We start from the raw sequence: 27,174 nt of genomic DNA on the forward strand, positions 1-27,174 counted from the left end.
GTCTGGCTCACCATAATCTCTAGTTTGATCTACTTCAATAGCCTCTTAATTCATCTCCTTGCTTTCTCTCTTAATAGTCTAATTAATCTTATTTCCAAGCTGCAGTCAGACTAATATATTTAAAATGCAAACTTTATTTTATCACTTCTCTCTTCACACGCTTCAAAGGCTTCCAAATGCACATAGAAAACACACCCACACAAATTATTTATCATGGACAACAAGGCATTAAATGATTTCGTCTTTACCTACCTCTCCAGTCTCATCACATGCGCATGGCAGGGCCCGCTTACTTCACCATGTCAAATGATAGGGTTTCAGAGAAGATGGATTTGTGTTCCCTGGAGGGAATATCTTGAGGACAGCTACTGGTACTTGCTTCATGTCTGAAAAAATTCTTAAAGTGAAAGATTGGATGGGGCATGCAAGATTCTATAACAAAGAAACACAACTCTTTGGAAGTAGCCTGCACCTTCAAAGATGAGCAGCGTATGAATAGGTAAGCATTTCCCAAGGGCAAGATGTGGCTCCCACAGAAGGAAGCTCAACATAGATCATCCAAGGGGAAAAACCTATAGGGGAAAAGTAGCACAAAAAAGTGTTAAGATAACATTTGCCATCCCATCCCCCTTTCTGGCTGCTTTTACTTTATTTTTTCTTTTAATCTTAGGGTTTCAACAGGTTTTACTACAATGTGCCTAGGTATAGTTTTCTATGCATTTATGCTGCTTGGGTTTTATCCAAAAACACGTTGCTGTTGATTCCGATTCATAGCCTCATAGGGTTTCCAAGGCTGTAATCTTTACAGAAGCAGACTGCCACATCCTTCCCCACGGAACAGCTGGTGGATTTGAACCGCTGACCTCTTGGTTAGCAGCACAGCATTTAACCACTGTGCCAACAGGGCTCCTTTAGGGTTTGTTATATTCCCTAAATCTATAGCTTCATATCACCCATCACTTTTGGAAAATTCTTAGCCACTGTCTCTGTATTGCTTCTGCCCCATTTTCTGATTGCTTTCCTTCTGGAATGCCAATTATACGTATGTCAGACTTTTTCATCATGTCCCGTATGTTTCTTGAACTTTTTTTCTTTAATTTTCCTCTTAATGCTTCGGTGTAGACAGTTTGTCCTCAGTTCTCACCCATAATTCAATTCATTTCTTCTCTCTTCATCTCTAATATGCTATTAAACTCATCCATTAGTTCTTAGTTTCAATTATTATGTTTTCTGATACTAGGATTTCTTTCAATGCTTTGTTTTAGTTTCCAGTTCTGCGCTGAACTATTTGCCTTGGCATTGAATTGCTGAAACTTGTTAACCATTTTTTTTAAGTTCATGTCTGAAAACTCCAATATCCAGATTTTACATGGGTTTGTCTATATTGCCTGTTTATTTTTCTTGGTTTTCAGTCAATTTTTGACGTTATGCATGCCTTGTTATTTTTTATTGAGTGCTAAATTTCATGTGGGAAAAATTGTAGAGATTATTTGAGATTCTGGAGATGGTTATGCTCCAGGGACAATTCACTTTTGCTTCGGCAAGCACTTAGGCTAAGGGCAGGTTATTTTATCAGGGATTTATCTGATTTAAAGTTGGGCTGTAAGCTTCCTGATGGCTGATCTATTTCAAGTTCACCTTTATTTCTAGTATATAACCCTTCAGGGGCCCAACTAAAAACGTGAGGAGTTAACCATGGGTCCTCCTCCTAATCAGGTTTCAAACTTCAATTTTTCCTCCCTAGGCCTAAGATACTACAAACAGCTTTTTTGGCTTCTCAGCCTTTCAATCACTGCATTTGAATGGATAAATGCTTTGAAGGGCCCAGTGGCAAAGTGGTGCCAAATCAGTCTCACCCCTCTAGATTTCCCTTCTCTTAGAGGTCGTCCTCCCACAAGGGCACATTATCTTGGTAAGTTTCATTGTATTTAAACAGATGTTGTTTTGTATGTTATCTGGATTTTCTAGTTTTCTCAGGATTATTACTGTTTCAAAATAAGGTAGTCCTTCAATGCTAGAAGTAGAACTCTTCTATTTTTAATATTCCTGTTGATTTTATAATTAAAATTTACCTTGGTACTAATTATCAATATTTGCATAACACATTTGCGAAAAAAACACAAGGTATTTTAATATTTACAGGTGTGCAATCACTTTGGCACATGAAGTTCCTCTCACAATAATTGCCATAATTATCTACTGTAGATTAATTCAACCCCAGATAGCCTCAGAAACCTGTGCTACAGGCGTAAACATTAATTTGCTCACAGCTATGGTTCTCTGAAGGACAGTTATTGTTCACAAATTATGGCCAATTGAGGAATGTACATAGTGCGAAGTGAGCAAAGGAAAAGGAGAGCCCAGCCCTGCCTAGGGAAGCCAAGAAAGGCTTTACAGATAGTTAGCTTTTGAATTGAGCCTTCAAAAATCAAGCATTTTCAAATCTGACAAGTCCTATGGGATGACATAAAGTGGTGACCAAATTCTCCCTGGGGAGATCTTGAAAAGATTATAAGATGCTTAGCATATATAAAGGGCCCAGAGCTGGTGAGAGAGTAATGACTGAGAAATTATCATTAGTTCAACATAACTAGAACTTGGAGGTGGGCAGGATAATGAGATGGTGTTGGTGAGCAGAAAAAGGGTGAGAAATAAGGCTGGGAGGAAAGCAGGTGTATGATGGGTATTGTAGGCCATAGTAAAAACTTGAGACTTCATTTTGAAACCAATGGGTAGTCATTAAAGGGTTTCAAACAGGAGAGTAACTTGATCATACTTACATAACAGAAAGATAATTCTAATTACATCCTAGAGAAAGTTTTGGAGAGGGGAAAAACTGGAGGCATGGAAACTAGTGAGGAGAATGTTGGACTGATCTGCAGAAAAAGTGAATTTTGAGCAGGGGAGGTTGGATGGAGAGAGGAGACAGTGTGCTCACTGCTATCTTTGTTCCATATAACCTCTGCCTCTGTCAATAATAACACATGTTCTACTTAGTGAAGGCCTTGTGGGGCAGTGGTTAAAGTGCTCGGCTGCTAACCAAAAGGTCGGTGGTTCGAATCCATCAGCTGCTTCGTGGGAGATAGATGTGTCAGTCTGCTTCCGTAAAGATGTATAACCTTGGAAACCTATGGGGCAGTTCTACTCTGTCCCATAGGGTCGCTACAAGCCAGAATTGACTTGACCATGATGGGTTTTTTCCATTCATGTTCTGAATTCCTGCGGCTACCCAACTTTTCAACAAAAATGGTATTTAACTAGTAACCCTATTTTTATGTGTCTCTGTCAAAGTAACTCCCGTCGTGAGTTTTCTGCTTTTCAAATATCTAGTTTCCAACTGAAAGGTGGTTCTTGTTTAAATTTTGCTGTATTTTAAACAGATCATTACCGTAAATATGTTAACTCACATTTGAAATCTACAGATTTTATGTGGAGTTTTAAAATGTGGATGCCTCACAAATATATTTGAACTATGTTGAAGCTTCATTTTATTGTGTTTTAGGTCCTGCAATATTAACACATTTAGACAAAACATTTCTCCCTCTCTGTCACCAATATACTCCACATGAAAGACATTCAAAGTCATTTTGCTGTATAAAGTAGGCAACTCACTGCCTAATGAAAAAAATCAAATTGTACTCAGAAGGGAAACAATAAATGACCCATAAGGGGAAACAAAAAAGCCTTCATTTTTTAAAATACCATTTATCAACTCATTAATTATACTAATAACTTACATTTGTAAGGGCCTTTACAATTTAAAGTGTTCACATTCATTATCCAATTTTAATTAAAAGAAAAACAGTTATATGAATTTTAACTAATAGCAAGTATGTATGAATCTTAATATGGAGTTAATATCCATTATTTCCAATATCATTTAATCTGTTCAATTACTGAGGAGACACTTACTGACTACCTGCTATGTGTTCATGATTATTATGCATTCACTGCCAAATATGACCAGATTTGTATAATGTCCCTCCCTTGATTATCTTATAGTTCTGTCCATTTGCCTACAGGGGAGGAACAAATGATTGTATAAGCATATCATTTACTGTTATTAAGGACAGTAATCTAAATATCTATAGACACACTTTTTATTAAGCCTGGAATTTTGAGTCTTGAAATAATCTAGATTTGTAACATAGCCTCCCATTTCTAAGCAATGCCTAGGGGACCTCCCTCCCCCCAGGGGATTTAAATGAATTACTTTAACCTAAATACACAAAATTGCCAAGAGATTGTTTTTCTAAATTACATTGTATATGTCAATGTATTTTATTTCCAAAATAAATGACATGTGTTCCACTTAATGAAGGCCTGGTGGGGCAGTAGTTAAAGTGCTCGCCTGCTAACCAAAAGGTTGGTGGTTCAAATCCACCAGCTGCTTTGTGGGAGAAAGATGTGGCAGTCTGTTTCTGTAAAGATTTATAGCCTTGGAACCCTATAGGGCGGTTCTACTCTGTCCTATAGAGTCACTACCAGTCAGAATTGACCGCAGTGGGTTTGGTTTGAGTTTATACTTAGTGAAATATTAGCTTTCATATTACATATAGGTCTTGTTTTGTTCAGGAGCTGATTAACAAAGTCTCATTTTTTTTAATGAACTTTCATTGTCTTGATTCTGGCTGCATTCCTATTTCTTGTTATTTCTCCTACCAGATGGATAGAATAACAGAGAGAACTTTAAAGACGTCAGCCGTATTGCATATCTTCCTCCCTCCCCCCCCCCCCCCGGTATTTTTACTCTAAAAAAAGCATATTCCACTGAGGGGTGAAAGGATTTGTGAGCATCTGGGTCCTAGTCTGCTGCCACCTGTGATAACCTGCATTAATCTTTAAATCTTTTCTCTGTTTCCTGAGAAAGTTAATCAGTCACGAAGTTAATTGGAATTTAGTTCTAAAATGTCTCATCAGCTTCAGCAATTCTCTGTATCTCTGGAAGATGCAGTTCGGAGAGGATGTCTGCAGTGATACTTATCAAAGTAATTGAAAAATGGAGGTTTTATTTTAGATTTGATCTCTCTTTTTTTTTAAGTTTGTAGTTTAAATTATTCTTCAAGGGAATAAAGAACATGCAGACATTTCATTCCAAGATACAGGGTTGAAAATTCTTGGGATTTTGGATGGGATCAAGGGGTAGGTGCTTAATAGAATTCAGCAAACCTGTACTTCTAAGACACAGTCTGGTTCAGGTAGAGGAGTGATTGCTATTTTCTAAGTAGCTGTAAGAAAGTGGCTGGCTATCCCCTGCTTTTTTCCATCTCATTTTTTTAAAGTAAATTTTTATTTCAAGATAATTGGAGATAAACATGCAACTGAAATAAATAATACATAGAAATCCTATCTACCTTTTACCAAATTTCTACCAGTGATAACATCTTCCAAAACTAAGTATACTATCACAACTAGGGTGTTGACATTGATAGTCAAGGTATATATAATTCCACCATCACATGGATTCTTCCTCATGTTACTCTTAAACCGTTAATCTGTTCTCCATTTCTATAATTTATCTTTTAAAGAAGTATATAAATGGAATCATACAAACCCTTTAACCCTTTGCTGTAGAGTCAGTTCCGACTCATAGCGACCCTATATGTGATCTTTTAGAATTAGATTATCTTTTTCACTCAGCATAATCCTGTGGAGATTTATCCAAGTTGTTATATGTATCAATAGCTCATTCCTTTTTATTGCTAAGTATAATCCCATGGAGGAAACCCTGGTAGCATAGTGGTTAAGAGCTATGTCTGCTAACCAAAAGGTTAGCAGTTCAAATCCACCAGGCACTCCTTGGAAACACTAAGAGGCAGTTCTACTCTGTCCTATAGGGTCGCTATGAGTTGGAATTGACTCGAAGGCAATGGTTTTTTTTTTTTTTGTATAATCCCATAGTATTGGATGCATCACACTTTGTTCAACCATACATCACTTTAAGGATTTCTATGTGGTTTCCATTTTGGGGTTATTAGGAATAAAGCTCCTATGAGCATCCTGTGTACAGGTTTTTGTGTGACCATGAGATTTTATATCTTTCAGATAAATGCTGAAGTGTGCAATTGCTGGGTCTCACAGTAGCTGCACATTTAGTCTTGTAAAAAAAAAAAAAAACTCCAAACTGTTGTCCAGAATGATGGCTGTACCATTTTACATTTCCAATGGTAATATATGAGTGACCCAGTTTCTCTGCATCCTCATCAGCATTTGATGTTGTCATTATTTTTTATTTTTGCCTTTCTGATAGCTATAGAGTGAAAACTCTTTGTGGTTTTAATTTTCATTTCTGTAGTGATCAATGACGTTGAATAATTTTTTCATGTATATACTCTTCAGTGAAATGTCTTTACATGTCTTTTGTTTATTTCCTACTTTTATTGTTAGTTGTTTTTTTTTAACAGATGAGTTTTATGTATTCCTAGATACTAGTCCTTTGTCAATTATGAGGTCCCAGTCTCTACCTTGTGTTTTCATTCCCTCAATAGAGTCTTTAACAGAGTAATAGTTTGTGAGGATAGTGAGACTTCATCTCACGTATTTTGGACATGTTATCAGGAGGGATCAGTCCCCGGAGACGGACATCATGCTTGGTAAGGTAGAGCATTAGTGAAAGAGAGGAAGGCCCTCAAGAAGATAGATTGGCACAGTGGTTGCAACAATGGGCTCAAGCATTGCGACGATTTTGAGAATGACACAGGACCTGGCAGTGTTTCGTTTTTCTTTACGTAGGGTAGCTGTGAGTCAAAAAAAACTCTATGGCACCTAACAACAGCAACAATTTATCAACTTTTATTTTTATGGACCATATTTTGGATGACAAATCTAAGAACTTTTGCCTAGCCCTTAATCCCAAAGAAGAACGCCATAGTTTTTTTTTTCTAAAAGCTTTGTAATTTAAAATTTTGCTTTTAAGTCAATGATTCATTTTGAGTTAATTTTTGTACAAAGTATGAGGTTTAGTTGGAGGTTTCCTTTATTGCAATAGATGTCCAATTGCTTCAGCATCATTTGTGGAAAAGGCTATCCTTCCTCCATTGAATTACTTTTGCACCTTTTTCAAAAATCAACTTGGCATATTTTTGTGGATCTTTTTCTGGGTTCTCTGCTCTGTTACATTAATCGAAACGTCTATTTCTCCATCAACACCCATTGTGTTGAGTATATTAGCTATGTTACTGTTGTTAGTTGCTGTTGAGTCGATTCTGACTCATGGCAAGACCATGTGTGCAGAGTAGAACTGCATCATAAGGTTTTGAAGGCTGTGACTTTTAAGAAGCAGGTTACTAGGCCTTTCTTCTGAGGTGCCTCTGAATGGGTTTGAACCACCAACCTTTCAGCTAGTAGTAGAGTGCTTAGTCATTTGCTTTTTTTTTTTCCTTGAATAAAGAGTCTTCAGATTGTTACAAGCAATTTGGTGACTTTCCTGAGACCTGAGAAAGTTGATTCTGTCATTTTTTGTCTCTTTTCTCATTACTTTTATGGAGGAGAGAATTTCTGGAGGTTCTTTCTCCACCATTTTTGCTTACTTCCTTCTGTTTTTATAAATAAAGATTTATCGGAACAAAGCGATGCTCATTCTTTTACACAGTGTCTATGTATTCTTTCATGCTATAGTATCAGTCATGACAGAGATATTATGGCCTGAAAAGCCTAAAATATTTACTGCTTGTTTTTTTCAGCGAGGAGCCCTGGATGTGCAGTGATTAAGAGCTACAGCTGCTAACCAAAAGGTCGGTAGTTCAAATCCACCAGCCGCTCCTCAGAATTGCTATGTGTAGTCCCATTCTGTCCTGTAGGGTTGCTATGAGTCAGAATTGACTCAACAGCAAAGAGTGTTTTCAGAGAATGTTTGCCAACTTCTCCTGTAGAGGATATTTTTGTATTGTGTCGGTGGTTAGGCTAGTTCAGTTGTTTGTAATCTGGATTCCTATCATAAGCACTTGTGATACTTGTTTACAATACACATTAGAGAGCCCCACATCCAGCAAGTCTTATGCAGTGGGTGTGAGATACAACCTGTAAGGTCTGTATTTATAAAAATGCTTCAGGAATTCTCATGCAGACCATCCTCTTATTGGGAACAACTGAACTAACCGACTTCTGGTGTCCTTTACAAATGTATGATTCTATATGTTAGACTTCAGATAGCAAGGCCTAGTGACAGTAAACGGGGAAATTAGTCATGTGTTCATTACTCAGCATTTTGCTATCACTCCTGTTATCAATAGAAGTTTCATTTTGTTTAAGCTGATTCATCTCTAGCTTATTATAGTCATTAGTCCTTGAGGGAAGAATTAATGAACCTAAAAGCTTGCAGTTTTACATGTATATGTGAATTGTACTTTCCTAATATTTCCTCTCAAGGGCCCACACTTACTCAATTTTCTTTCTTGATTGACAGCTCTCAAGAAGGTTCCAGGCCCCACTGAAGCTTATAAATTGCTCTTTTTTTATGTAATAGAATTACAAGTAAGCTTCTGATTGATGAAATTTGCAGTGTGAGCTCTCTTTTTATGGGTCCATGCCATGTTTATGTCATACACATAATTACTTCATTTGACATATGGACAATAACTAGCAGAAGGACTTACCCATATGTGACAAAAGACCACTCAAAACCAAAAAACCAAACTCATTGCCGTGGAGTTGATTCCAACTCATGGCAACCTCATGTGTTACAGAGTAGAACTGCTCCGTAGTGGTTTCTTGGCTACAGTCTTCACAGAAGCAGATTTCCAGGGCTTTCTTCTGCAGCATCCTTTGGTGGGTTTGAACTGTCAAACTTTAGGTTAATAGTCTAGCGCAAACTGTTTCTGGCACCCAGAAATCCCTTGTTCCTAAAAGTTTTTACTAATAGAGTTGAGTGATATGAGGGAATTATTTAACTAATTTTCTCCCTTTAAGTAGGTAATCAAATTATTTAAACACACTCTAGAAACCTCCAGGATTACTTTTTCAGTGAAATGTCAAAAATTTCTAAATATAAATACTTCTGTGTGGGGTAATCACTATATAATTCAACAAACCCATAACTTTCTAATTTTGGCAAGTTGTTTTCCATTGTGAATGGGACTATTTCTCATCATTGTAATGAAGAAAGGGTGAATCGAAATGGATGATGACAGGGTAAACCATAACTTACAATATTCATGTTTATCTGCGCCTGTTGGCTTTTTCAAAATTGATAGAAAATACAGAGAAAAGATATCAGACCACATAGGAATGGTGGAAACAGTGAAATGAATATTCACAGAAAGTTAAGAGTCAAAATCTATTTCATGCAACAGCAGCAATAGAAGCAATATAGAGATAACAAAGTCCATCAGCTAAGTAGTGCTTCAGCTGTATTCTACAAGTTACGTGTAGATTGTCATTGTCATTCACTTCCAGTTATATACTCACTTACAATGTGATTGTTTTTGATCCTTTAATTATTTGAAAAATATTGTTTTTAATTTCCAAATATGAGAGATTTTAGTTATCTTTCCATTAATGATTCTGAATATTATTAAGTTTTGTGGACTACCGTGTGGTCAGATTTTACAAATAGTCAATGTGCGCTTGAAAGTAATGGCTATTTTTAAATTGCTGGGTGAACAGTTTTATATATGCCCACTAAATTAAATCAGGTAAATGGGGGGTTGTTCAAATACATTATACTCTTATGCTCGTCTGCTTGATCATTCAGCATCTGAGACAGAAGTTAAAAATCCTCAGATAAGATTGTGGCCTTAACAATTTCTGCATATATGTATATATTCATTTTTCTTTATATCTTTTGAGGCTGTATTGTTTATTGCATACAGGGCCAGGAGTTTTACTTCTTCCTATTGAAATGCGCTTTGTTTTTGTTATGTAAGTATTTTTTTTATTCCCCAAATGCCTTTAAGTTAAAAGTCTATTTTGATAGTAGTATTGTTTTTTTTATTGCTATAGCAAGAATCTCTGGTGGTGCAGTGGTTAAGCGCTCAGCTGCTAAACTAAAGTTCTTCAGTTTGAACCCACCACCAGCTCCTCAGGAGGAAGATACAAAAATCTGTTTCCACAAAGATTACGGCTTTGAAAAAATGTCAAACAAAAATGATATATCCAGCAAAATTGTCTCTCAAACATGATGGCAAAGTGGCAACTTCAAAATAAAAAAGGAAAATAAATAGTGTAGCTACAGAACTTCCATATGGAGAGGAAATCAAGGCGATATCAAGATATAACAGATTGTTTTAAACTTAGGGGGATAAAGGTAAATTTCAGGGTCCAGTAACCATAAAGAAAATTAGTAAACATACCAAAAAAAGAGAAAACTCTAAAAACTCAGTAAACACAAATCAACAAGGAAGGAAATGAAAAAAAAAATGAACAAAAGTAACTCACTACAGAAAAGTAAGCAGAACAAAGAAAACATCAACATCACACAAAAAAGGCACAACAAAATGACAATTGTTAATTCATGCCTATTTTTAATCACACTGAATGTAAATGGGTTAAGTGAACCACTTTTGAGGAAGGACAGAACAACTCAAAAGAAACTCAGCAAAGATACAGAAGATCTAAACATCACAATCAAGCAACTTGACCTCCCAACGGCAGCACAAGTACACATTATTCTGCAATGCACATGGACCATGAATATATAGACTATTTCTAGGATGCAAAGCAAGCCTCAATAAAGCAAAAAATATTGAAATCATACAAAACATGTTCTCAGATGAGAACGCTATAAAATTAGAAATCGGTAACAGGAAGAACAAGGGAAAAAAATCAAATACATGGAAACTGAATAACACCTTGCTTAAAAACCACTGAGTAAAGAAGAAATTAAAAGTGAAATAAAAAAAATTGTTAGAATCAAATGAGATTGAAAACATAACATACCAAAACCTTTCGGTCACAGCAAAAGCGGTGCTCAGATTTCAATTTATAGCAATAAACACACCCTTCAAAAAAGAAGGGCCAAAATCAATACCTTAACCCTACAACTTGAACAAATAGAAAAAGAATAGCAAAGGAAGCCCACAGCAGCCAGAAGAAAGGAAATAAGAATTGGAGCAGAAATAACTGAATCCAAAAACAGAAAAATAATCAAAAGAATCGACAAGACTGGAAATTGGTTCTTTGAAAAGATTAATAAAATTGAGAAACCACTTGCCAAATTGACAAAACAAAAGAAGGAAAGGAAGCAAATAACCTGAATAAGAAATGAGATGAGTGATATCACAACAGACTCAACTGAAATGAAAAGGATCATAACAGAATACTATGAAAAATTGCACTCCAACAAATTTGAAAACCTAGAAGAAATGGACAATCTTCTCCTAGAAACACACCATCTACCCACACTAACACAAACTGAGGTAGAAAATGTGAACCAGCCCATGATGAAAGAAGAAATTAGAGAGATCATTAAAAAAAAAAAAAAAAGAAAGGAAATGTCCCAACAAAGAAAAATACTGGCCCAGGCAGCTTCACTGGAGAACTCTATGAAACATTCTTAGAAGTGTTACTATTTCAGAACACAGCATAACCCTCATACCAAGGATATCACTAAAAAATAAAATTATAGACCAATATCCCTCATGAATATAGGCACAAAAATTCTCAACAAAATTCTAGCTAATATAGTACAACAGCATATCAGAAAAATAATGCATCATGATCAAGTTGGATTCATACCAGGTATGAAAAGATGGTTCAACATTAGAAAATCAATCAACATAATCCACCACATAAATAAAACACAGAACAAAAATCACATGATCATCACAATCAATGCAGAAGGCTTTCGATATAGTCCAACACCGATTCTTAATAAAAACTCTCAGCAAAATAGGAATAGAAGGAAAATCCCTCAACATAATTAAGGCATATATACAAAGCCAACATTATTCTCAATGGAGGAAGACTGAAAGCATTCCCCTTGAGAATGAGGAGCTGACAAGGATGCCGTTTATCACCACTCTTATTCAATGTTTTACTGGAAGTCCTGCTAGAGCAATAAGACAAGAAAGGGAAATAAAGAGCATATGAATTGTTAAGGAAGAAGTAAAGCCATCCTTATTCACAGATGATATTATCATATACATAGAAAATACCAGAGACTCCACAAGAAAGCTACTGGAACTAATAGAAGAATTCAGCGAAGTGACAGGGTACAAGATCAACATACAAAAATTAGTTGGATTCCTCTACACCAACAAAGAGAATTCTGAAAATAAAATCAGGAAAATAATACCATTTACAATAGCCCACAAAGAGATAAAATATTTAGGAATAAATCTAACTAGAGACTTAAAAGCCCTATACAAAGAAAACTACAAAACACAACCACCCTCTCCCAAACCTGGTGCCATCGAGTTGATTCTGACTCACAGCGACCCCACAGGACAGAGTAGAACTGCAACATAGGATTTTCAAGGAGTGCCTGGTGGATTTGAATTGCCAACCTTTTGGTTAGCAGCTTTAGCTCCTAACCACTATCCCACCAGGGTTTCCAAATAGAACCTAACAAAACCTCTGAGGGAAGGAAGACAAGATGTATGTAGATATTTTAAGGATGCTGGGATTGGAGCCCTGGTGGCAAGGTGGTTAAGAACTACGGCTTCTAACCAAAAGGTCAGCAGGTCAAATCCATCAGCCTCTCCTTGGAAACCCTATGTTGCAGTTCTACCCTGTCCTATAGGGTCGCTGTGAGTCCGAATCGACTCGATGGCAATGGGTTTGGGAGAAGATGGCGTGGATTTAGCCTACTGGGTTTCAACAATGTGTTCATGTTGCCAATTCTTTATCTCCATCTTCAACTTTCTAAATTGACACAGGCTCATATCTTCAAATGAATTAAATATTTTCACCCAGATGTCTCTATGACAACTTAGATTTAAATATATCCAGAATTAAAATTCTTCTTCATATGTTTCTGAATAAAATTATCGACCATGAAAAATCTCAAAGCCCTGTATAGAAACCTAATTTATCCTAGACTATTTCTTCCCCCTCCTTCACATCAAATATCTAAGCAGTCACTTCTGAAATGTTCCTCAGATTTACCACTTCTTTGATTCTCATTGGCAACACCTTAGTTCAAACTCTTATTGTTAAAAAATACAAACACTTATTGTTAAACACTGGAATGGTGTAAAAACTTTTTATTGGCTTCTATTTTCTTTCTCCTATAAACGATAGCCAATATCTCTACTCAAATTATAATTCTAATGCATGAAGAGATGTTCATGATCATTAGCCATTAGAGAAATGCAAATCAAAACTACAATGAGATACTGCCTTATCCTGGCGATAATGGCTCCAATCAAAAAAACAGAAACCACAAATGATGGCAAGGTTGTGGGGAGATAGGAACTCTTACACATTGCTGATAGAAATGTAAAATGATACAACCACTATGGAAAACAGTATGGTGCTTCCTTAAAAAACTGTAAATAGAAATACCATATGATCCAGCAAACCCACTCCTAGATATGTCCTAGAGAAATAAGAGCCATGACAAGAATAGACATACGCACACCCATGTTCATTGCAGCATTATTCACAAGAGCAAAAAGGTGGAAACAACCTAAGTGCCCATCAACAGATGAATGAATAAACAAAACGTGGTACATATACACAATGGAATACTACAAAACGAGAAAGAATAATGATAAATCCACAAAATATCTCACAACACGGATGAATCTGGAGGACATTATGCTGAGTGACATAAGTCAATCACAAAAGAACGAACACTGTATGAGACCACTATTATAAATACTCAAGAAAAGATTTACACACAGAATTTTTTTTTTTTTTTGGCTACCAGGGATGGGAGGAGGAGGGAGGGAAAATCACTAACTTGAGAGTAGAAAAGGCAGTACGAAATATGGGGGAAATCAGCAAGACATAACAACATAACCAAGGCAAGGGAAGACACTGAGATGTGCACAAGAATAAAAGGCAACAAAGGTAAATACTATAACATATGCAATCCTGCAAAAACACTAATAACAAAATAATTTATGCATGGATGCAAAGATAGATATATATGCTGAATAGGTGTGGGAGGATGTATGGGAGTACACCCACATGCATACATAGGTTTGGCTGTGGATATTTCTACAATCATATTTGTATGTGCTACATGTATATTCATATATATAATAGAGCACACGGGGGCACAGTCATGGAAACAACCTAGACATAGCCAAACATCTTGCAGGACTGAGTTACTGGGCTTGAAGGCTGAGGGCCCTACTCCCAGGGGACATCTAGGTCAATAGAGTTTATAAAGAAAAAGTTCTACATCCTACTTTAGTGAGCAGTGTTTGGGGTCTTAAAAGCTTGTGAGGGGCCATCTAACATACAACTATTGTTCTCTGTCCATCTGGAGCAAAGGAGAGTGCAGAAGACCAAAGACTCGAGGAAGCAGTCCAAAGGACTAATTGACCACAGGAACCACAGCCTCCACCAGCCTGATACCAGAAGAACTAGATTATGCCTGGCTACAGCTACCGACAGTTCTGACTAGGATCACAATAGAAAAACCCAGTTAGAGTGAGAAAAAAAAGTTGAACAAAATTCAAATTCATAAAAAAAAAGACCAGATTTACCATTTTGAGAGAGACTGGAGTAACCCCCAAGACTAAGGCCCTTAAACACCCTTCTAATTTGGAACTGAAGCCATTCTCAGAGATCATCTTTCAGCCAAATAATGGGCAGGCCTGTAAACAGACAATAGCATACATGAAGAAAGTGCTCCTTAAAACAATCATCTACATGAGAACAAAAGTACAACATATGCCCAAAAGCAAAGATGAGAAGGCAGAAAAGGGCAGGAAAACCGGATTAGTGGAAATGAGGTACTCAGGGTGATAATGGGGAGAGTGCTGACACAATGCAGGGAGTGCAACCTATGCCATGGAACAATTTGTGTGTAAACTATTGAGCGGAAAATTAATTTGTTCTGTAAACCTTCACCTAAAGCACAATAAAAAACAATTAACTATCGCCACTAACTGTTCTGACCACGGTCAAAATAGATGGTCCTGGATAGAATGGAAGAAAAATGTGGAGCAGAACTCAAATTCTTAAAAAGAAAAAAAAAAAACTGGAACAGTAGAGAACAGAAGACTCCCTGAGACTATAGTCCTGAGACACTTTAAACCTAGAACCGAGCCTATCCTCTGAGATCACCTTTTAAAGAAATAGCAGCGTGGCATAGAAAAAAGGATATTATGTTTAAGATTGTTGCTCTACTTAAAAACCATCAGTATGAGACCAAAATATCAATGATTACTCAAAAGCAAAGATGAGAAGATAAGGGGACAGGGAAACTAGAGTACTGGAAATGGAACACAGACACAAAGAGAATGTTGACACATTGTCACAAATGTAACTAATGTCACTGAACAATTTGTGTGGAAATTGTCAAATGGAAGCCTAATTTGATGCGTCATCTTTCACCAAAAACTTAATAACTATTACAAAAAAAAAAAAAAAAGATTACTGCTTTGAAAACTCTATGGGGCAGTTCCAGACTTTCCTATAAGAAAAGAAATAAAAGTGGAATATTAGGTCTAAGAAAGTCATGAACAGCTGTCTCAGTTTGTCACATCCATTCTTTTGGTTAGCAAAAGCCCCAAAGAGAACTGGCAAGCCCTGTGTGAGAAAAGTAGCAACTTGAAGATACTATGGGTCAGAGAATTTTGCTTCTCCTATAGGAGACCCTGGTGGTGTAGTGGTTAAGAGATACGGCTGCTAACCAAAAGGCTGGCAGTTGGAATCTACCAGGCACTCTTTGGAAACTCTATGGAGCAGTTTTACTCTGTCCTATAAGGCCACTATGAGTCAGAATTGTCTTGATGGCACTCCCAAACAACATCGCTGTACCAGCTTTCCTTGGATCCCATCTGCCTGGTATATTTTTTCTTTTTCTTTTTAAATTTTATTATGGAAATATTCAAGCATGCAAAAAGGAGATGGAATGGTCTAATGAACTGGCATGTCATATGTACATACTTAAATGATTGTTAATATTTTACAAATCTTGTTTCATCCATACTTTTTATTTGGTTTTGTTTTGCTTTGTTGGAATAGTTTAAAGGTAATCTCAGGCATCCGTTTTACTTATAAATACGTAAATATAATCTGTAAAAGGTGAGGCCTCCTTTTATATATATATCTATTATTTTAATTGAACTTTAGATGAACGTTTACAGAACAAATTAGTTTCTCATCAAACAGTTGGTACATACATTGTTGTATGACATTGGTTACCAACACAACGACATGTCAACACTCTCCCTTCTCAACCCTGGGTTCCCTACTACCCGCTTTCCTGTTCCCTCCTGCCTTCCACTCACTGCCGCAGGACTGGTGCGCCCCTTTAGTCTTGTTTTTTTCCACGGGCCTGTTCAATATTTGGCTGAAGGGTGAACCTCAGGAGTGGCCTTGTTGACTGAGCTGAAAGGGTGTCCAGGGGCCATGCTCTCGGGGTTTCTCCAGTCTCTGTCAGGCCAGCAAGTCTGGTCTTTCCTTCTGAGTTAGAATTTTTTCTACATTTTTTTTCCAGCTCTGTCCAGGACCCTCTATTGTGATCCCTGTCAGGGTAGTCAGTGGTGGTAGCTGGGCACCATCTAGTTGTACTGGAATCAGTCTGGTGGAGGTCGTGGTAGATGTGGTCCATTAGTCCTTTGAACTAATCTTTCCCTTATATCTTTAGTTTTTTTCATTCTCCCTTGATCCAAACGGGGTGAGACAAGTGGAGTATCCTAGATGGCCGCCCACCGGCTTTTAAGACCCCAGTCGCTACTCGCCAAAGTAGAATGTAGAACATTTTATTTATAAACTATGTTATCCCAATTGAGCTAGATGTTTTCCGAGACCGTGGTCCCCACAGCCCTCAGCCTAGCAATTCAGTCCCTCGGGGAGTTTGGATGTGTCTATGGAGCTACCATGACCTTGCCTTGTACAGGTTGTGCTGGCTTCCCGAGTATTGTGTACTGTCTTACCCTTCACCAAAGTTACCACTTATCTATTGTCTGTTAAGTGTTTTTCCATGCCTACCCATCCCCTCCCTCGTAACTATCAAAGATTGTTTCTTTTTGTGTGTAAACATTTTCATGAGTTTTTAAAGTGGTGGTCTCATACAATATTTGTCCTTTTGTGATTGGCTTATTTCACTCAGCTTAATGCCCTCCAGATTCATCCATGTTATGAGATGCTTCACAGATTCATCATTGCTCTTTATCGTTGAGTAATACTGTATTGGAAACCCTGATGGAGTAGTGGGTAAGTGCTACAGCTGCTAACCAAAGGGTCAGCAGTTCAGATCTGCCAGGCGCTCCTTGGAAATTCTATGGGGCAGTTCGACTCTGTCCTATAGGTTCGCTATGAGTCATAATCGACTCGATGGCACTGACTTAATACTCTATTGGGTGTATGTACCACAGTGTGTTTATCCATTCATCCATTGATGGGCATCTACGTTGTTTCCATCTTTTTGTTGTTGTGAACAATGCTGCAGTGAACGTGGGTGTACATATATCTATTAATATGATGACTCTTATTTCTGTAGGATATATTCCTAGGAGTGGGATTGCTGGATCATACAGTATTTCTATTTCTAGCTTTCTAAGGAAGAGCCATATCATTTTCCAAAATGATTGTATCATTTTGCATTTCCACTAACAGTGCATAAGAGTTCCAACCTTCCCGCAGCCTCTCCAACGTTTGTTATTTTCTCTTTTATTGTTTTGTGCCAGTAATGCCGGTGTTAGATGATATCTCATTGTGGTTTTGATTTGCATTTCTCTGATGGCTAGAGATTGTGAGCTTTTCCTCGTGTGTCTGTTGGTTGCTTGAATGTCTTCTTTGGGGAAGTGTCTGTTCATTTCCCTTGCCCATTTTTTAATTGGATTATTTGTCTTTTCTTTGTAGATGTGTTGGATTTTCTTGTAGATTTTAGAAATTAGTCCTTTGTCTGATTTATAATAGCCAATTTTTTTTCCCAGTCTGTAGGTTCTCACTCTTTTGGTGAAGTCTTTTGAGGAGCATAAGTGTTTAATTTTTAGAAAATCCCAGTTATCTAGCTTATCCTCTGGAGCTTGTGTGTTGTTGGTTGTGGTTTGTATCCTGTTAATGCCATGTATTAGGGCCTCTTGCATTGATCCTATTTTCTTCTATGAACTTCATACTGTTTGACTTTATATTTAGGTCTTTGATCCATTTTGAGTTAGTTTTTTTGTATGGTGTGAGGTATGAGTCCTGTTTCACTTTTTGCAGATGAACATCCAGTTTTGCCAACACCATTTGTTAAAAAAGACTGTTTTTCCCCCATTTGATGGATCTTGTAAAGATCAGGTGACCATAGGTGGATGGATTTACACCTGGGTTCTCAATTCTGTTCCATTGGTCAATGTATCTCTCATTGCACGAGTACCAGGCTGTTTTGACTACTGTAGCTGTAGAGTAGGTTCTGAGGTCAGGTAGTGGAAGCCCTCCTACTTTATTCTTCTTCAATGGTGCTTTACTTATAGTGGGTTTCTTTCCTTTCCATATAAAGTTAATGATAAAGTTTTCCATCTCTTTAAAGAATGTGGTTGGTATTTGGATCAGTATTGCATTGTATTCGTAAATCACTTTGGGTAGAATTGTTATTTTCACAATGTTGAGTCTACCTATGCATGAGCATGGTATGTTTTTCCATTTATGTAGATCTCTTTTGGTCTCTTACAGTAGTGTTTTGTAGTTTTCTTTGTATAGTCGTTTACATCCCTGGTTAGATTTACTCCCAAGTATTTTATTTTTTTAGGGGCTATTATAAGTGCTATATTATTTTCCTGATTTTCTTTTCTTCATTCTTTTTATTGGCGTACAGGAATCTGACTGATTTTTGTATGTTTATCTTGTATCCAGCCAGTCTGCTGACTCTTTCTATTAGTTCCAGTAGTTTTCTCATGGAGTCTTTTGAGATTTCTATGTATACTATCATATCATCCACAAATAGGGGCAGTTTAACTTCTTCATTGCTAATTTGGAGGCCCTTTATTTCTGTTTTTTGCCTTATTGCTCTAGCTAGGACTTCCAGCACAATGTTAAATAGGAGTGGTGATAAAGGGTATCATTGTCTTGATCCTGTTCTCAAGGGGAATGTTTTCAGCCTCTCTCCATTAAGAATGATGTTGGCCATTGATTTTGCATATATGCCCTTTATTACGTTGAGAAATCTCCCTTCTATAACTATTTTATTGAGAGTTTTTATCAGGAATGGGTGTTGGACTTTTTCAAATGCCTTTTCTGCGTTGATTGAGATGATCATGTCATTCTTTTCTTACCTTTTATTTATCTGATGGGTTTTCTCATGTTGAACCATGCTTGCATAACTGGTATTAATCCCACTTGGTCATGGTGTATTATTTTTTTGATATATGCTGAATTCTATTAGCTAGAATTTTGTTGAGAATTTTTGCATCTATATTCATGAAGTTGTCAAGGACTTCATTTTACTTGGATCCACAATCAACAACCATTGAAGAAGCAGTCAAGAAATCAAATGACACATTGCATTGGTTAAATCTGCTGCAAAGGACCTCTTTAAAGTGTTGAAAAACAAAGATGTCACCTTGAAGACTAAATGTGTGCCTGACCCAAGCCATGGTATTTTCAATTGCATCATATGCATGTGAAAGCTGGACAATGTATAAGGAAGACCGAAGAAGAATGGATGCCTTTGAATTCTGGTGTTGGTGAAGAATATTGAATATACCATGGACTGCCAAAGAACGAACAAATCTGTCTTAGAAGAAGTACAGCCAGAATGCTCCTTAGAGGCAAGGATGATGGCAAGACTGTGTCTTACATACTTTGGACATGTTGTCAGGAGGGATGAGTCCCTGGAGAAGGACATCATGCTTGGCAGAGTACAGGGTCAGTGGAGAAGAGGAAGACCCTCAATGAGGTGGACTGACACAGTGGCTGCAATAACGAGCTCAAGCATAAAAACGATGGTAAAGATGGTGCAGGACAGGGCAGTGTTTCGTTCTGTTGTGCACAGGGTCACTCTGAATTGGAACCAATTTGACGGTACGTAACAACAACATTCTCATGAGAGATATTCATCTGGAATTTTCTTTTTTTGTGGTGTCTTTTTTGCCTGGTTTTGGTATCAGGGTTATGCTGGTTTCATAGAGTGAATTCAGAGGTATCACTTCCTTTTCTATGTTCTGAAATAGCTTGAGCAGCACTCGTGTGCGTTCTTTGAATATTTGGTAGAGTTCTCCAGTGATGCCATCTGGACCAGGACTTTTTTTGTTGGGAATTTGTTTTTAATTACCTTCTAAATATCTTTTGTTGTTATGCATCTGTTCAGGTTTTATGCCTCCATTTGTGTTAGTTTAGGTAGTTAGTGTACTTGTAGAAATTTGTCCATTTCCTCTAGGTTTTCAAATTTGTGGGAGTATAGTTTTTCATAGTACTCTGTTATCCTTTTTATTTCAGTTGGGTCTGTTGTAATGTCCCCCATTTCATTTCTTTTTTGGGTTATTTGTGTTCTCTCCTGTTTTTCTTTTGTGAATTTGGCTAGTGGTCTGGCGACTTTGTTGATCCTTTCAAAGAACCAACTTCTGGTTTTGTTCATTCCTTCTATTGTTTTTTCTGTTCTCTGTTTCATTTATTTCTGCTCTGATCTTTAGTATTTCCTTTCTTCTGGTGGCTGTGGGCTTCTTTTGCAGTTCCCTTTCTATTCGCTTAAGTTGCATAGTTAATGTTTTGGTATTTTCCCTTTCTTCTTTTTTGGTGTGTGCCTCTGTTGCTGTAAATTGACCTCTGAGCACTGCCTTTGTTGTGTCTCAAAAGTTTCGGTATGATGTGTTTTCTTTCTCTTTTGATTCTAGGAATCTATTGATTCCATCTTTGATTCCTTCTATTAGTGATTTTTAAGCAGGGTGTTATTCAGTTTCCATATAATTGATTTATTTTCTTTACTCTTCCTGTTGTTAATTTCTGCTTTGATGGTGTTGTGGTGAGAGAGATACTTTGTATTATCGCAGTGTTTTGGATTTTGTTGAGTGTTGCTCTGTGGCCTAAGATGTGGTCTATTCTGGAGAACTGTCCACGTGCTTTGGAAAGGAGTGTGTACTTTGTGGCTGTTGGGTGGATTGTTCTATGTATGTCTATGAGGTCAAGTTGGTTGACTGTGCCCTTTAGGTCTTCTGTATCTTTGTTGATTTTCTTTCTAGATGTTCTGTCCCTACCGAGAGTGGTTTGTTGAAGTCTGCTACTATTATTGGGAAACTGTAAATTTCTGTTTTCAGTGCTGTCAGAGTTTCATATATTTCAGAGCCCTGTCATTGGGTGCATAGATGTTCATTGTGGTTAAGTCTTCATGATAGATCATTCCTTTAGTCATTATATAGTGCCCTTCTATGTCTTTTATGGTGGAGTTTGTTTTAAAGTCTAATTTTATCTGAGATTAGTATTGCTACTCCTGCTCTTTTTTGGTAGTTACTTGCTCAATATATTTTTTCCATCCTTTCATTTTAAATAAATTTACATTTTCATTTCTAAAGTGTCTCTTGTACACAGCATATTGATGGATCCTGTTTTTTTATCCATTTCTGTCACTCTCTGTCTCTTTATTGGTGAATTTATGCCATTTACATTCTGTGTAATTATAGATAGGTGTGAGTTTATTGCTGTCATTTTTTGGTGGTGCTAACATTTTCTTTGTTCCTCTTACTCTCCTGTGTTGAGTTCCTTTTGTTTATGGATTTCTTTTGTTTTTGTAGATTTTGTTTTATTGAGACTTTATGTTTTTCTTTATTTTGATGAGTAGTTTTGTTAACTTTCTTTGTGGTTACCTTGAAATTTACCCTTATGTTCCTAGGTTTGAACCAGTCTATTATTACTTGGTATCACCTTGCCTTCCTCTCCATTAGGAAGTTCTATATCTACACCATCTATTCCCTCTTTTATTGTTCTGAAGTTCTTGTTATTTACAGATTAACTTCTCTGATTCCCTGCTGCAATTCTTTTGGTTTTGGATAGTCCTTGAGAGTTCATTTCCTATGTTGGTATCTGGGTGGTACAATCTTGCATACTAGATTCAGGCTGTGGTCTGATGTTGTTTGTTCTCAGACTGAAGGACTCCCTTTAATAATTCTTGTACATTTGATTTGGTTTTTGCATATTACCTTTAATTTCTGTTTATCTGGAAATGTCCTAACTTCATCACCATATTTGCACAAAAGTTTTCAGGATATATTATTCATCATTGAGGATTTTTTTCTTTCAAGGTTTATATATGTCATTCCATTGCCTTCTTGCCTGCATGGTTTCTGCCAAATAATCAGAGTACTATAAGACTAAAAAAAAAGTATGTGACTTTTTGTTTTTCTTGAGCTGGTCTCAGGATTTTTTCTTCATCTTTGGTTTTAGCGAGTGTGATTATGATATGCCTTGGTGTTTTTCTTTTGAGGTCTATCCTATATGGGGTTCATTGAACTCCTTGGATAGTCAACTTTTCATCATTCATGTTATTAGGTTAAGTTTTCTGTTACTAATTTTTCAATGACCCTCTTTGTGTTTTCCATTTTCTCTCCTTGTTCTGGAGCTCCTTTACTCACAATTTTTGCTCTTGATTGTATCCCACATAATTCTCAGGGTTTCTTCATTTTTCTTCATTCTTTTTTCTCATTTTCCCTTAAACGGTGTTGTATCCAAGTGTTTGTCTTCAGTTTCGCTGATCCTGTCTTCTATCATTTCAAACCTGCCCCTCAGCCCTTCTATGACACTGTCCATTTCTGAAATCTAGCTGTTTATCTTTTGAATTTCCAATTGTTGTTTTTGTTGATTTCTGGTTTTGATTTTATTTTGGCATTTTCTTCCTGTATTATTTTCCTGAATTCTTCCATTTTTTTGTCTGTATTTTCCAGAAATTTGTCTGCCTTGTCCGTAAATTTGTCTATTTTTCCTCATCTTTTTCTGCTTCTTGCTTCTGCTCTTAGATAGCTCTGGATATTAGAGATTTGAATTCCCTATCAGGTAGTTCAAGTGTCTTTTCTTCTACTGGACAGTCATCTGGTCTTTTATTTTGGACTTCTACTGGAACCATTCTGTTCTTTTTTTTTTTTTTTTTCATGTTTTGATATTGTATGCTGTCTTCAGGATATTCAGTAGTTTTTTTTGTTTGTTTCTTGATTGTAGATTTGGTTGTTTCATCCTGCTTTTTTGTTTTATTTGGTTATGTCTGAGAAGGAAGGCTGTGAGTTCTTTGTTGTTTGCTCATCTGTAGTCACGATACTTTTCACCTCCTTGTCCAATGGGCAGTGCCAGTTGCGCAGCTATGGTGCAGCAGGGCAGGTCCAGCTGAAGGGGAGAGGCTGGGATGGGTTGTCTTTGACACATAATAAGGCCAAAAGTGCAGGCCAGGAATCAGTGCTGGGCAGGTTCTGGTAGGCTGTGACTGTGCTGCTCAGGGGTGTGATGTTCAGCACATGGTGCAGATAGGCAAGAAAAAGGGGGGAGGTTGTGATGTGTGGAGGTAATAGGGTTATGGGAAAGAGGAGAGAGAAACAGGAGGCAAAAAGAAACAAATAAACTAAGGGAAAAAAAAAGACTGCTAAGGGAGCTTGCCATTGGAGTCAAGAGATGAGAAACAGAGAAATGGAGAAAAGCAAAAAGGAAAAAAAAAGAAAAAGGGAAAAAAACTAGATAAAAATTTGGAAAAGGAAAAGAAAAGCCCCCAGGAGTCCCATCGGTGGGGCCATGACGACTGGGGAAATGGCTCCCAGGCTGCACAGCATAGCCTGGCTAGGGGGGGTATAGATGTCACACAGCACCAGGTATTCAGGAGGCAGGAAAGAAGGTAAGCATAGACAGATAAGAACTGAGAAATGAAGAAAGACAGAAAGGGAAAAAGTGAGAGAAAAGAAGAAAAAAGAAATCCCTCCAGGGATCCCACCTACACGGCTGTGCAGATAGGGGGAGTGGCTCCTAAGCCATGCTGTGCAGCCTTGCTAGAAGGGCTCCCAAGAAGGGAAAAGGAAAAGAGAACAACCAAACAAAACAGAACAAAAAGAAACAAGCAAAAAAAAGAAAAAGCCCCAGGGATCCCACCACCGTGGTGTCACAGGCTGGAGGAGTGGTTCCCCAGTTGAGTGGGGCTTCACAGCCTTTCAAGAAGAAGCAAAGATGGCACAGAGTCAGGTGTTCAAGAAAAAGAAGGGAGAGGTGGTGGGAGCCACGGAGGAAACCAGAGGACCAGAAAGAAGCAACACAAGCTCAGGATGCCGGCCCGTGTGGGTGGAGTGAATCATAGTGTCCTGAGGCCCAAGTGGTTGCCTCCCAGCCAAAAGACTGCAGCCAGCCAGAAGCAGAGGATGCCAAAGGAGGGGGGGAAGAAGAGTGGAGGTTAGGAAAGTTTATATCACACTTTACTGGGTGCTCTGTCTCCTGCTGGGAACTTCTTGAAGCTGCTTTCCCTTACTCCCTGTCTGCAGATCTCGGATGTGGTTGGGGCAAATTCAAGCAGCATGGACGCTGCACTTCCCAGCCAGCTGAGCCACCACAGCCAGCCAGGAAGCTCAGAGGTAGAGCAACAGAGAGAGGTTGGGGGATGGGAAAGCATGTATTGCTGGTTACCGGGTGCTCTGTCTCCTGCTGGGAGCTCTGTGAAGCCGCTTTCCCATGCTCCCTGTGCACTGATTCCCAACAGGAATCCAAGATGGCGGATCTGTACTGTGTTAGCTGATATTGGCCCTCTGCATGTATCTCTCCTTATTCTGTGTCCTGTCAGTTTCTTATTCCATTCCATGTTTGGCTGAGTTCTTTCTCTGTTCATTTGACACTTCAGGTTCCAAGAATGATGTTTTTCTCTGTTTTACTTAGTTTTTCAGGTCTTTGCTGTGGAGGGACGGCATGGTGCCTCTGCATATGGTGCCATGGTGGCCAGAAGTCGAGGCCTTTTTTTAAACATAATTACAAAGCTATTATTTTATATAACAGAATTAAGAATTTACTTGGATACACATGTAATCCCCATGGAAGCAACAGTCAAGAAATCAAACGCCATATCGCATTGGGCAAATCTGCTGCAAAAGATCTATAAAGTGTTAAAAAGTGAAGATGTCACTTTGAGGCCTAAGGTGCCCCTGACCATGATATTTTCAATCACCTCATATGTGTGTGAAACCTGGACAATGAATGAGGAATATTGAAGAATTGATGCATTTGAATTATGCTGTTGGTGAAGAATATCGAATAAACCATAGACTGTCAGAAGAACAAAAAAAATCTGTCTTGGAAGAAGTACAGCAAGAATGCTCCTTAGAAGAGAGGATGGTGAGACTTCATCTCATGTATTTCGGACATGTTATCAGGACATGTCAACATGCTTCGTAAAGTAGAGAGTCAGCAAAAAAGAGGAATACCCTCAATGAAATGAGTGACACAATGGCTGCAACAGTGGGCTCAAACATAGCAATGATTTTGAGGAAAGTGCAGGACGAGGCAGCGTTTTTTGTGTTCTTCATTGGACCGCTATTATTCACAACAAACTCTACAGCACCTAACAACAACAACAAATAATCTAATATAAAGTTAATGTTAAAATAACGTTTCCAAATACCTAAAAAAATACCCTTTTTGTCTTGGTTTATTTGAATCTAAAACCAAGCAATGTCCAATTGACACATTGCATTTGGTTTATATCTCTCTTAAATCTATTTTTATCTATATGTTCCCCCTCTCTTATTTTTACTAATGCTTGTTATTTGATAAAGAAATGAAGCCATTGGTTGTGCAAACTTTCCTGTTTTCCAGGTTTGACTGATTGTTTACTCATGGTAGTATCATTTAATTTACTATTTATCATCTATGTTTACCATGGAAACCCTGGTGGCGTAGTGGTTAAGCGCTATGGCTGCTAACCAAAAGGTCAGCAGTTAGAATCCACCAGGTGCTCCTTGGAACCCCTATGGCACAGTTCTACTCTGTCCTATAGGGTTGCTATGAGTCAGAATCAATTTGACAGGAACAGGTTTTTTTGGTTTTATGTTTACCATTAACTGGTATTTAGATCTAGTGTCCTGTTCGAAGTTTCCTTTGTTTGCAGGTAAGAGCACTTCATAGGTAGAATTGTGTACTTCATATTGCATCATACCAGGAGGCCCATAATGGCATATAGTTCAACTTTAAGGAATAGAAAGAATAATCGGTGGGTTCGTGTGCATTCCTTCAGATATATTAAATTCTTCCATAAAATATTATTGGAAATGCCGGTCGTGTAGTGACTAAGAGCTATAGCTGGTAACCAAAAGGTTGGCAGTTGAAATATACCAGCAACTCCTTGGAAACCTATGGGGAAGTTCTACTCTCTCCTATAGTGTCGCTATGAGCTGGAATTGACTTAATAGCAAGGTTTTTTTTTTTTTTAAAGAAAATATTAGTTTTCCCATTCAAAATATCCAACTTTGTCCAGTAGGAACAACTTCAGGTTGGTTAATATTTCCTTTTTTATCACTCCAAGAGTCTTGGCAGCTTCCTTGCTTTCTGGCACAACAAAATATTCCAGGCTCATCTTGTAATTAGCCATTTTTCTGAGAATCTTCTGTTCCTTTTATTATATTTAGAGTTTCTGATGTATTTATTCATCTCTTAATATTCATATTTCTGTATCATTTTGTGTTAGATATATCTTTGCAAATAGCATACATGTAATATTTTAACGTGGTCTAAGAATTTGTCTTTTAATTGATAAATATAACCAGTTTAAATTTATTATAATTCCTGATATATTTGGATTTAGATCTGCCATCTAATTTTGTGCTTATTTTTATTTTATGTACCTAATTTCAATAAGCATGATAATTAAAAAAAAATTTTCAAGTCTTAAAGTTATATATTCAATCTTGATTACTTCCCTCAAATACTTGAGTTAATAAGGTTCACAATTTTTAAAATATATCTGGGCTTCTCCCAAACTATAGAAAAATATAGAATACTTTATACTAGATCATATTCCTTGCAGCTTCTATTTTATTTGTCTAGTATTTTGGTACTTCCTGATTAAACTGTCATTATTATTTAGTCTTTTTCACAGTCATTGCTAGTTCAGACTACCATACATACTTACTAATTTATTTATTCTTCAGTGTTTCTTACTTTCAACTCCTTCTTTCTCCTATTTCC

The sequence above is a fragment of the Loxodonta africana genome, chromosome X (assembly GCF_030014295.1).
Source record: "Loxodonta africana isolate mLoxAfr1 chromosome X, mLoxAfr1.hap2, whole genome shotgun sequence".
Classification (NCBI taxonomy): Eukaryota; Metazoa; Chordata; class Mammalia; order Proboscidea; family Elephantidae; genus Loxodonta; species Loxodonta africana.